The sequence below is a fragment of the Lithobates pipiens genome, unplaced genomic scaffold (genome assembly GCF_037356315.1).
Source record: "Lithobates pipiens isolate NorthernLeopardFrog02 unplaced genomic scaffold, aLitPip1_a1.2 Scaffold_157, whole genome shotgun sequence".
NCBI lineage: Eukaryota > Metazoa > Chordata > Amphibia > Anura > Ranidae > Lithobates > Lithobates pipiens.
Window position 1 is genome coordinate 2,927,108 of NW_027507746.1, and position 13,319 is coordinate 2,940,426.

A 13,319-nucleotide genomic window follows, 5' to 3' on the forward strand; every position below is an offset into this window, starting at 1 on the left:
CTACCAGGGCTCGACAAAATCCGGGCGCCAGGTCACATTTGTGACTAGAATTAGCGACCTGGTGCCTGGGGCAGCACAGCTGGGGGTATCCTGTCTCCGTGGACCCCCCGGCGTGATCGCGTCGGGACGCGACGCCGGCGGCCAGTATTGAGCCCCCGGCTTTGAGGCCTTCTGCGGTCCTATGGTTCCTTCTGGAATCTGGCACCCTCTTGTGGTGGCCGTTGGAATTACAAACCAGCAATACTAATGGAGCTTCCACTGCCTGCCAGCCTAAAATAAATAAATATTTTATATAATTATTCTAACACCCTAGAGAATAAAATGGTGGTCGTTGCAATACTGTCTGTCACACCGTATTTGCACAGCGGACTTACAAGCACACTTTTTTGGAGAAAAAGAATTTAATAAAAAAAAAATAAGACAACAGTAAAGTTAGCCCAATTTTTTTTTATATTGTGAAAGATAATGTTACGCCGAGTAAATCGATACCCAACATGTCATGCTTCAAAATTGTGCCCGCTCATGGAATGGCGACAAACATTTACCCTTTAAAATCTCCCTAGGCGACATTTAAAAAATTCTACAGGTTGCACATTTTAAGTTACAGAGAAGGTCTATGGCTAGAATTATTGCTCTCACTCTACCGATCGGGAGGACGGCTGTTTAGTTGAAACGCGTCGGGTGGACCCCCTTACAGACATCGCTACTTTCTGACTATGTTATTACGATTGAACCAAATGTGAGTGTAATTTTATTATTATTTTTTAATAAATTGGATGTTAAAATGGTATCACGCTATGCTAGTTTTCTACTTCCATGGTTTTTGATACCTGAGCCCCCTATGAGCACTATAGGAGGATCACTACGGATGATTTCATGACCTGAAGACTTGCGGGAGATTACATACTAGATGTATGACTATCTGGTTTGCTAACCTACAGGCCCATATGACTCGAGAGGCGTAAGCCTTCCTCTGAGTCCACGTCATTTGGTAAGCCTCCTCTCCCCTTCTTTATCACGGTGGTGGTGGTATTATTCTACACATCAGAAGTTGAATTTCACCTTTTTTCACGTCACCTCAAGTTTGGAATTGTGATTGATATTACACATTTCAAGGACTGTTAGACGTTCACTTGATGGACTGTATATGTTAAATTTATTTTATTTACCTTAACCTTTTGTGTGCATGAGGTTCATGCACTCTTCCACCTGGGAGTAAGATCTCTTAATATACAACAGAATTTACACATAATTTCTTTTTTTTGAAGTGTATGTAATTTTCTTTGCTTGAATTAGTGCTTTACTGTTTCATGTGGTTTGTTGCCACCTAAGCGCAACACTTTTTTGTTTTAATCACTCTACCGATCGCAGCGATACCTCACATGTGTGGTTTGAACAATGCTTTCATATATGCGTTCGCTTCTGCACGCAAGCTTGGCGGGACAGGGGGCGTTTAAAATTTTTTTTTTTTTCTTATTTTAACGTTTTATTTTTATTTTTTTCACTGTTCTTTAAAAAAAACAAAAAAACAAATGTGTGTCACTTTTATTACTATTACAAGGAATGTAAAAATCCCTTGTAATGGAAAAACGCATGACGGGTCCTCTTATATATGAGATCCGGGGGGTCAGAGAGACCTCACATCTCATATTTACACTAAAATGCAATTTAAAAAAAAATTGGCATTTGAAAACAATAAAATGTCCCTCTAAGAGCTATGGGCAATGACTTGGAGACAGGTGGGGGGCTGGGCGCTATCTTCCCCTCACTCGTCTCCATGTCAGGCCAGGGACAGGTCCAGATCGCCGTCACGGACCTGGCTCCTAACTTTTTTGGCTGGCTCCTAGATTCCAATCAAATTTGTCAACCCCTGCACTCTACCAAGTCTTCGGCATGATGCGGCTCAACATGTCCAGCTGCCGAAAAGAAGGACAAGCGTGTCCCATTGCCACATTCTGATGATGACGATGCACCACGTCCACGACCAGCACTGTTGTCTCTAGACACAGAGCCTGCTTGCCCTCTTTTATCGGCTCGCGCCTGTCTGCCTCTCCTTGCTGGCCTTCCAGACATGGTAATGGCCTGAAGGGAGTTTGGAAAACCAGCAATTGGGTAGTGTATATTGTGCTGGAGGCACACAACACCCACTAACTCCCGCAGATGGCAGATGGCTCAAATAGAGAAGAGCTATGTAGGTGGATATAGCGGTGTATACTGTGTTCAGAGCACGCAGACAGCACGCACAAGCTCCTACCGCTGACTGCAAGCTCTATTTAAAACGAGCAAGATAGTTAGCTATATAGGTGGATATAGCGGTGTGTACTGGGTTCAGGGCACGCAGACAGCACGCACAATCTCCTACAACTGACTGCAAGCTCTATTATAAAAGATAGATATATCGCTAGCTATATAGGTGAATATAGCGGTGTATACTGCGGTCAGGGCATGCAGACAACAACCACTACAGAAGAGCAAGAACGCAAAATTGTCCGATAACGATCGGTGTGTACTGTGTTGAAGGTACACATAACACCCACTAACTGCTACAGACGCCAACACACTACACAAGGCCACCCCGCTGGCAGCCTTATATAGTGTGGGGTGTGTACTACACAGCCTGAGCTATGATTGGCCACAGGCATCCTGCCTATGGCCAATCATGGCTCTCCTCGCTGCCGGCGCTGTGATTGGCCAAGCATGCGGGGTCACAGTGCATGCTTGGCCAATCATCCATCGCAGTGCATTGTGGGCCGTGAGCGCCACACGAATTTGGCGCGAACGGCCCATAACGTTCAGAATTCGCCGAACGGGCGAACAGCCGATGTTCGAGTCGAACACGAAAGCTCATCCCTACTGTGGAATGACTTGAAGACTGCAGTCCACAAACGGTCAGCATGAAATGTAAGTGAACTTGAGCAGTCCTTGCAGTGGAATGAGGTCCTTACAGGATTCTCCATCTTACAAGCCGCCCTCAATGCTCTGTTTTATTGGGGCGACTATGTGGTAAAATGAGGTTTGATGTTGATAAATGAAGAGTTGTGCACTTGGGTGTAAGAATTTGCACACATGATAAATAGTAGATCAGCTGGGGGATTAATGGGGGTGAAGGGTCTGGTGTATCAGAAGATTAATAATAGCGTGCAATGCAGGGGGGGTTTGATTTCAATCCACTCGATAGAAATCATCATTTGTAAAGAGCAGCTGTCATCTCCGTCCCCCACCAGCTCCTCCTCCGACTACCCGACAGTCCCATTCACTTTAATGGGAAGGCTGGTGATTGGGCGGTGACACAACAAGGGGAGGGGCGTGGCGGCAGCGGGCGAGTGGACGCCGCTAACAGGCGCCGCCATGATGGATGTGAAATGACCGGCGCTCTTTTCATGGAAGGACTTGTTCTCGCTGGTAGTGAGAATCTTTAATATTTGCAAACAAAATGATTTCCTCTTTAGAATAATAATCTGTCAGGTTTAGTAAATCAGCGATATGAGAAGAGATTCAGTCGTACAGTTTGTAGTGCACAGAGATTTGTAGAACAAGGAGATAAAAGAATATTCCTGAGCTTTGTTTTCTCTCCTGGGTCCTGTGACATTGTGTGATCATCAATGCAGGGCGTGTGATCTCAGCTTTCACAGCTTGGATGTATTGAGCCTGGCTTCATACATATGGAAACACAGACTGTGCATGCGATTCGCACTGCACTGATGGCGCGGATCACATGCGATTTCTGTGCAATGCAAATCCAGACATACAGTTGTACGGCTGAACTCACATTGGATTCACACAAGAAAAAGGTGTAGCGACTTTATTTCTCCCCCACAATGAAATTGGATTGCATGGATGGAACTCAGAGTTGTCCCTGCGATCTGTGATCTGATCTGGGGGTGTCATTAACAGGGTACTGACCCCTGCATCGGTCTGCAGAATGGGGGAGGGGTGCGATGAGGGAACCGGCACTGCGATTGTGCCGCTTCCTGCATTGCTGTAGTGTGATCCCGGGCTAAATGAGTTTACCGAAAATGTAAATATTGCAGAATATACAGCCTCATGTTACAGAACTCAACTCCATTCCATGCCGAATAAACTCCATTATTCATCTTCTATACACAATTATCTTCACAGCCATTTTTACTACAAGAGCATTTTATTACAATACATCCGATACAAATCAAACAAATATTTATTTTATTTTCTATTATAAATGATTGATTTCTATCCCCCCTGATGCAATGCCAAGCAGCGGTTTCCAGACAGAACATAATGATTTTTTGTATTGCGCCCCCGGCCAGATCATGGTGTATTTGTGCCCTGCATACTGCAGCTGTGAGAAGAGGGGAGGGAGTGAGTTTCAGTATTACTGACGGGCGCACTGCCCATATAAAATGATATATACGCGGCACTCAGCGCTGACAACCCCCACCACTTCTTATATAAAGCCTAGAAAATGCCCCGACAAGACGCAATGTTTACTAACAATGTGACAGAAACTATTCACAGCCATTTCCCTTTACACTATATGGAAAGCGTTTCCATGTAAACATTATCAATACCTATACAGTGATCAATAATCTGCCGGCTTTACACTCGGAAAGTCAGCTTGATAAAAAGTGGAGCCACTAAAATGATGGAAAACCAGGAAAAATCCTGGATGGGGGAGGGGAACACATGGAAAGATTCGTATAGCGCACTGTGAAAAAGTGTTATTGTGGTCAGAACTTGGGCCTAGTCACTTTATACACTGCACTCCTATGTCATATTTACCCCCCACATTCTCCTAATTACTGTGCCACTGCTGACAGCCCCACCCCCACACACACACACACACACACACACACACACACACACACACCCGGGCAGGGCTGCTGTTAGAAATCATGGGGCCCCGTACAGCTTACCTGACAGGGTCCCCCTAAAAAAATATAAAAACTAAATGTTTTCTAAAAATACACAAAAATCATCATTAGTGGATACAAACACAACATAACTTATAAACTTATGGGGGGAACAGGAAGGCACGGTACAGCAGTTAGGAGGGTACAGTACAGGGAGCCACAGAAGAAGGGGGACTGGAAAGTACAGTACGGGGGGGGGCAGAGTACAGTGGTTAGGAGGGTACAGTACAGGGATCCACAGAAGAAGGGGGGCTGGAAGGTACAGTACGGGGGGGCAGGAGGGCACAGTACAGTGGTTAGGAGGGTACAGTACAGGGGGAGGGTAAGTGGACACAGTACAGGGGGCCGGAGGGTACAGTATAGGGGCAGTAATGTATTATACAGATACGGCCTCCTGAAGAGCTGTGCAGGGAAGCTGACATTGCATATTCTGACAGGCTGCCACTGGGCTAAATCTACAAATGGAAGAGCAATTCCCCCTCTACCTTCCCCTCCAGAGTTTCTGGTTTCTTCTGGTGCTTTGCCGGGGTTATGGAAGAACTCCAAGGTGGAGCATCTCATTACTGCTGCTACTTGTGTGGGTGAGATATGTACTGTGCCAATCACATGGATGAATAGGAGGGGAGGGTCAGCAGGGATTGGGTGAGATATGTACTGTGCCAATCACATGGGATGAATAGGAGGGGAGGGTCAGCAGGGATTGGGTGAGATATGTACTGTGCCAATCACATGGGATGAATAGGAGGGGAGGGTCAGCAGGGATTGGGTGAGATATGTACTGTGCCAATCACATGGGATGAATAGGAGGGGAGGGTCAGCAGGGATTGGGTGAGATATGTACTGTGCCAATCACATGGGATGAATAGGAGGGGAGGGTCAGCAGGGATTGGGTGAGATATGTACTGTGCCAATCACATGGGATGAATAGGAGAGGAGGGTCAGCAGGGATCGGGTGAGATATGTACTGTGCCAATCACATGGGATGAATAGGAGAGGAGGGTCAGCAGGGATCGGGTGAGATATGTACTGTGCCAATCACATGGGATGAATAGGAGAGGAGGGTCAGCAGGGATCGGGTGAGATATGTACTGTGCCAATCACATGGGATGAATAGGAGAGGAGGGTCAGCAGGGATCGGGTGAGATATGTACTGTGCCAATCACATGGGATGAATAGGAGAGGAGGGTCAGCAGGGATCGGGTGAGATATGTACTGTGCCAATCACATGGGATGAATAGGAGAGGAGGGTCAGCAGGGATCGGGTGAGATATGTACTGTGCCAATCACATGGGATGAATAGGAGAGGAGGGTCAGCAGGGATCGGGTGAGATATGTACTGTGCCAATCACATGGGATGAATAGGAGGGGAGGGTCAGCAGGGATTGGGTGAGATATGTACTGTGCCAATCACATGGGATGAATAGGAGAGGAGGGTCAGCAGGGATCGGGTGAGATATGTACTGTGCCAATCACATGGGATGAATAGGAGAGGAGGGTCAGCAGGGATCGGGTGAGATATGTACTGTGCCAATCACATGGGATGAATAGGAGAGGAGGGTCAGCAGGGATCGGGTGAGATGTGTACTGTGCCAATCACATGGGATGAATAGGAGGGGAGGGTCAGCAGGGATTGGGTGAGATATGTACTGTGCCAATCACATGGGATGAATAGGAGGGGAGGGTCAGCAGGGATCGGGTGAGATATGTACTGTGCCAATCACATGGGATGAATAGGAGAGGAGGGTCAGCAGGGATCGGGTGAGATATGTACTGTGCCAATCACATGGGATGAATAGGAGGGGAGGGTCAGCAGGGATCGGGTGAGATATGTACTGTGCCAATCACATGGGATGAATAGGAGAGGAGGGTCAGCAGGGATCGGGTGAGATATGTACTGTGCCAATCACATGGGATGAATAGGAGGGGAGGGTCAGCAGGGATCGGGTGAGATATGTACTGTGCCAATCACATGGGATGAATAGGAGAGGAGGGTCAGCAGGGATTGGGTGAGATATGTACTGTGCCAATCACATGGGATGAATAGGAGAGGAGGGTCAGCAGGGATTGGGTGAGATATGTACTGTGCCAATCACATGGGATGAATAGGAGAGGAGGGTCAGCAGGGATTGGGTGAGATATGTACTGTGCCAATCACATGGGATGAATAGGAGAGGAGGGTCAGCAGGGATTGGATGAGATGTGTACTGTGCCAATCACATGGGATGAATAGGAGAGGAGGGTCAGCAGGGATTGGATGAGATGTGTACTGTGCCAATCACATGGGATGAATAGGAGGGGAGGGTCAGCAGGGATTGGGTGAGATATGTACTGTGCCAATCACATGGGATGAATAGGAGAGGAGGGTCAGCAGGGATTGGGTGAGATGTGTACTGTGCCAATCACATGGGATGAATAGGAGGGGAGGGTCAGCAGGGATTGGGTGAGATGTGTACTGTGCCAATCACATGGGATGAATAGGAGGGGAGGGTCAGCAGGGATTGGGTGAGATATGTACTGTGCCAATCACATGGGATGAATAGGAGGGGAGGGTCAGCAGGGATTGGGTGAGATATGTACTGTGCCAATCACATGGGATGAATAGGAGAGGAGGGTCAGCAGGGATCGGGTGAGATATGTACTGTGCCAATCACATGGGATGAATAGGAGAGGAGGGTCAGCAGGGATCGGGTGAGATATGTACTGTGCCAATCACATGGGATGAATAGGAGAGGAGGGTCAGCAGGGATCGGGTGAGATATGTACTGTGCCAATCACATGGGATGAATAGGAGAGGAGGGTCAGCAGGGATCGGGTGAGATATGTACTGTGCCAATCACATGGGATGAATAGGAGAGGAGGGTCAGCAGGGATCGGGTGAGATATGTACTGTGCCAATCACATGGGATGAATAGGAGAGGAGGGTCAGCAGGGATTGGGTGAGATATGTACTGTGCCAATCACATGGGATGAATAGGAGAGGAGGGTCAGCAGGGATTGGCACAGAACACATCCCACCCACACAAGCAGCAGCAGTAATAAGATGCTCCACTTTGGGGTTCTTCCTTAACCACTTGCCGACCGCCGCACGCCGATGTACGTCGGCAGAATGGCACGGGCAGGCATAAGGGCTTACATGTACGTCCCTTGCCTCCCGCGGGTCGGGGGCCCGATCGGGCCCCCGCCCGGTGCCTGCGGCGGTCGGTATTCGTTCGGGAGCGATCCCGGACGAGGGGACGGCCATTCATTCATGGCCACCCTCTCGCGATCGCTCCCGGCGAATGAAATTGTCCGGTGACATCACTTCCTCTCCTGTAATGTAAACACAGGATAGGAAGTGATGTATTCTCTCCTCCGTGTCGGTAGTTTTCGTTCCGGCACCGAGGAGAGAGCATCGGTGAGTTGCACAAGCACTACACTACACAGTAGAACATGCCAGGCACACTCACACCCCCCCTTTACCCCCCGATCACCCCCCAATTACCCCTGCCCCCCCAGTCACAGTGACACCAATTGCTTTTTTTTTTTTTTTTTTTTTTTTTTTTTTTGCATTTGTGACTGTAATAACTGTTAGGGCAGTTAGGGTTAGCCCCCTTTAGTTCTAATGTGCCCCCCTAACCCCCCCAATAAAGGTTTAACCCCGTGATCACCCCCCGTCGCCAGTGTCACTAAGGCAGGGTTCACATTGCAGCGGTTTATGAGAACGAATGTGATTCGCACCGCACTGCAGTGCAAATCACATCCGATCTCTGTGCGATTCGAGTTCAACCATTCGCCGCACCCGCCACACCCGCCGTAAATTCGCATGGGACCCTTTTTTTGGCCCGCAGCAGAATCGGATCGCATGGGTGTTCACACCATGCGATCCGAGTTTGCAGATCGCACTGCGATATGCGAACTGATCTGGGGGTGTCATTAACATTTCACTGACACTCCCAGCAGTTCGCATAGGGCAGTGTGAACTGCCGCCGGGAGGCATGCGATGCGGGAACCCGCCGCGGATTCGTGGCGTTCCCGCATCGCTCCAGTGTGAACCCAGCCTAATAAGCGATTGTTTTCTGTATTAGTGTCACAGGTGACGCTAGTTAGGCAGGTAGGTATTTAGGTTCGCTGCAGCTTTTTATAGCGCCAGGGACCCCCATATACTACCGCATAAAGCCCCCTGATTGCCCCCTAGTTAACCCTTTCACCAGTGATCATCATATAACTGTTACAGGTGACGCTGATTGGTTAGTTATTTTTTTTATAGTTTCAGGGCACCCGCCATTTATTACCTAGTCTCACTAGTGTACCCCTAAATTTAGGGGTGTCTACTTTCCAAAATGGGGTCATTTGGGGGGGGTTTGTGCCATCTTGGCATTTTATGGCCTTCAAAACTGTAACGCCCTTAGAAAGCCTGAAGGCGGTGCTTGGTTTTATTTTGGGGTGTCATTTCACATATGCCCATGGCATGCGTGAGCAATATATCATTTAGTGACAACTTTGTGAAAAAAAAAAAAAAAGTTTGTAATTTTCCCGCAACTTGTGGCAAAATATAAAATATTCCATGGACTCAACATGCCTCTCAGCAAATAGCTTGGGGTGTCTACTTTCTAAAATAGGGTCATTTGTGGGGGTTTTGTGCCATGTTGGCATTTTATGGCCTTCAAAACTGTAATAGGTAGTGAGGCGTGAAATCAAAAATTTACGCCCTTAGAAAGCCTGAAGGCGGTGCTTGGTTTTCGGGGCCCCGTACGCGGCTAGGCTCCCAAAAAGTCCCACATATGTGGTATCCCCATACTCAGGAGAAGCAGCAGAATTTATTTTGGGGTGTCATTTCACATATGCCCATAGCATGTGTGAGCAATATATCATTTAGTGACAACTTTGTGTAAAAAAAAAAAAAAAAAAAAATTTTTGTCATTATTCAATCGCTTGAGGCAAAAAAATAAAATATTCAATGGGCTCAACATGCCACTTATCAATTTCCTTAGGGGGTCTACTTTCCAAAATGGGGTCATTTGGGGGGGTTTTGTACTGCCCTGCCATTTTAGCACCTCAAGAAATGAGATAGGCAGTCGTAAACTAAAAGCTGCGTAAATTCCAGAAAACGTACCTTAGTTTGTAGATGTGACAACTTTTGCGCAAACCAATAAATATACAATTATTGACTTTTTTTTTACCAAAGACATGTGGCTGAATACATTTTGGCCTAAATGTATGACTAAAATTGAGTTTATTGGATTTTTCTAATAACAAAAAGTAGAAAATATCATTTTTTTTCAAAATTTGCGGTCTTTTTACGTTTATATCGCAAAAAATAAAAATCGCAGAGGCAATCAAATACCATCAAAAGAAAGCTCTATTTGTGGGAAGAAAAGGACGCAAATTTTGTTTGGGTACAACATTGCATGACCGCGCAATTACCAGTTAAAGCAGCGCAGTGCCGAATTGTAAAAAGACCTCTGGTCATTTACCAGCAAAATGGTCCGGTCTGAAGGTGGTTAACCCTGAAAAAATGGTGGGGGGAGGGATAGAGATGGGAACCATTGGGTAAGGGCAAATGAGGAGAGTTGGGTGGAGGTGGGTGGAGGTGGGTAGGGGATGGGTAGAGAAGAACTGGAGTGAGACTGGGGGGGATTCTGGGCTGTATAGGGATACAAAAGGAGGATTTGTGATAGGATATGGGAATGGGGGGGCATATAGATGGGGTGGAGGGGACTGGATGGTCAGGGATGGGCATGGGGAATACTGTTGGCTGGTGAGGAATTGCCCCAGTATAATAAAAGCAAATTGTGTGTCTGTCAAGGAGGGGTAGAGGGGGAGATTCCATAACTAATAAAGGTTCAGTGTTGGGGGTGTGCAGGCTGGGGGATTCCAGCAAGTTATAGTGTTTGTGTGTGGGGCGTGGACCCCTGTGTGAAGGTGGGGGGCGTGGACCCCTGTGTGAAGGTGGGGGGCACGGACCCGTGTGAAGGTGGGGGGCACAGGCACCCGTGTGAACGTGGGGGGCACAGGCACCCGTGTGAACGTGGGGGGCACAGGCACCCGTGTGAACCTGGGGGGCACAGGCACCCGTGTGAACCTGGGGGGCACAGGCACCCGTGTGAACCTGGGGGGCACAGGCACCCGTGTGAACCTGGGGGGCACAGGCACCCGCGTGAACCTGGGGGGCACAGGCACCCGCGTGAACATGGGGGACACCTGTGTGAAGGTGGGGGGGCACCTTTGTGAAGGTGGGGGGGGGCACATGAACCTGTGTGAAGGTGGGGGGGGGCACAGGCACCTGTGTGAAGGTGGGGGGCACATGTGTGAAGGAGGGGGGTACATGTGTGAAGGAGGGGGGTACATGTGTGAAGGTGGGGGGTACATGTGTGAAGGTGGGGGGCACCTGTGTGAAGGTGGGGGGCACCTGTGTGAAGGTGGGAGCACATGTGTGAAGGTGGGGGCACCTGTGTGAAGGTGGGGGCATCTGTGTGAAGGTGGGGGGCACCTGAGTGAAGGTGGGGGCACAGGCACCTGTGTGTGCGCGGGCCCCGTACAGAAGGACCGGTGTCCCCCCTATCAGCAGGCCTGCACCCGGGGCCACACACATGCACCCGGGGGCCCCACACATGCACCCGGGGCCACACACATGCACCCGGGGCCCCACAATCATTTTATACAACATTTTCAGTAACATTTGTAGAGAATGATATGATTTCTCTGAGTCCACCTTACAGAAGATCTTTGTTACAATCAGTAACTGGTGAGAGAATGAAGACTTTGGTCAGGACTGTATAACATACAGCATGGACTATGGGAACGAGAGAGGGGGGAGGGGAGAGATCTATGTATTATGTGATATGACACTCCCGAGTCTGGGGAGGACATGTGTGCCACCAGCGCCCCCCTCCCGGGGTGATTACACACAGTGGGATCTGATCTGCGGGTAACACAGACTCGATGCCAACCACAAAGCGCGGATCATTAGGCAGAGAGGCAGAATGGCGTTCTGTGTATGTAAACAAGGCAGACCACCATTCTGTCTGCAAGAACACAGGATCCATTCCTTCCCCTAGTAAAAGCACTTCCCACAAAGTGCACAAGAAACAGCGAGGCACACAGCTAACCCTTTAATCACCCCTTTTTGTTAACCCCTTCCCAGCCAGTGTCATTAGTACAGTGACAGTGCATATTTTTAGCACTGATCACTGTATTAGTGTCGGAGAAGGGATCTCACCGCTCCGGGAGCTCACATGCAGGCTGTAAACTGTCTCTTCGGATGGGAAGTCACAGGCGCCGGCTATTACCACTACCAACAGACGAGAAACAAGCTCTGGAGTGCCGCACTCTTCAGAAGATCACTTTCTTATATTGGAAAATCACATCAAAGCTCAACAAACACAGCGAACAAGGAAACATTTCACCATCGGGGGCTTCATTATGGAGATCTGGCCTGGGGGGGTCTTCATCCTGAAGCCTTTTTGTTGCTTCACCTTTTGGGCCAGGTTGTCGTGTTTCTCCCTTTTTGTGTTGTGAACACTTAGGGCCCTTTCACACTGAGGCGCCGGCGGCTTTTCAGCCCCCAGTGGGGTGATTTTAGCAGCCAAAAAAAGGTTTAAAAGTGCCGGAAAAGCACCGCTGCTGATTTCAATGGCGGGGGCACTTTAGGAGTGGTGTATACACTGCTCCTCAGTGGCGGTGCGTCCATTAAGGGCGCACGGGTGCCGCCCCTCTCTCCAGCCACCCCTTTTGTGTATAATGCATAGAATCTATCCATGGACGCTGTAGCCACCCCCTATTCAGGCACCTGGCCTCCTTTTTGGATGCCGGGCTACAGAATTACAACAGCGGCGGGGGTGGGGTGTTTTTAAAGCACATGATTAGAGCCATAGGCTCTAATAGCAAGTGCAAAGCAGTTCACTCAGGTGAGTTAGAAAAGCAAATGAATATTCACTTTCCTAACACTTTACCGCCTCTCAGGCAATCAGGTGCGCGGATTACCCATCACCTGATTGGCTGAAATGGCAGGAGCTACAATTGGATGCCTATCGGGAGGAGACGCATGGAGCAAAGAGAGCCACTGTCTGACATGCTGCAAAGTCCCACCGCTTGCCGCCGTCACCTGCCACCACCGAGACAGGGTAAGTGCCGGGCGGACGGCGAGTGGGCATAGTGGAACAATTTGATGGGCACAGTGGCTGCGGTGATGGGCACAGTGGCTGCATTTGATGGGCACAGTGGCTGCATTTGATGGGCACAGTGGCTGCGGTGATGGGCACAGTGGCTGCTTTTAGGCAGGACATAGCGGCTGCATTTGATGGGCACAGTATCGGCCTTTGATGATAGTAAATAGTTATTCCTAATAAGGGATATTTCTATGAAGAGCTGTATACACCGATATGGACCAAGCCGTGTCCAGTAGGGAAATATGCGAGGAAAGTTGATGTGGCGCTATTCTCACTCTATTGG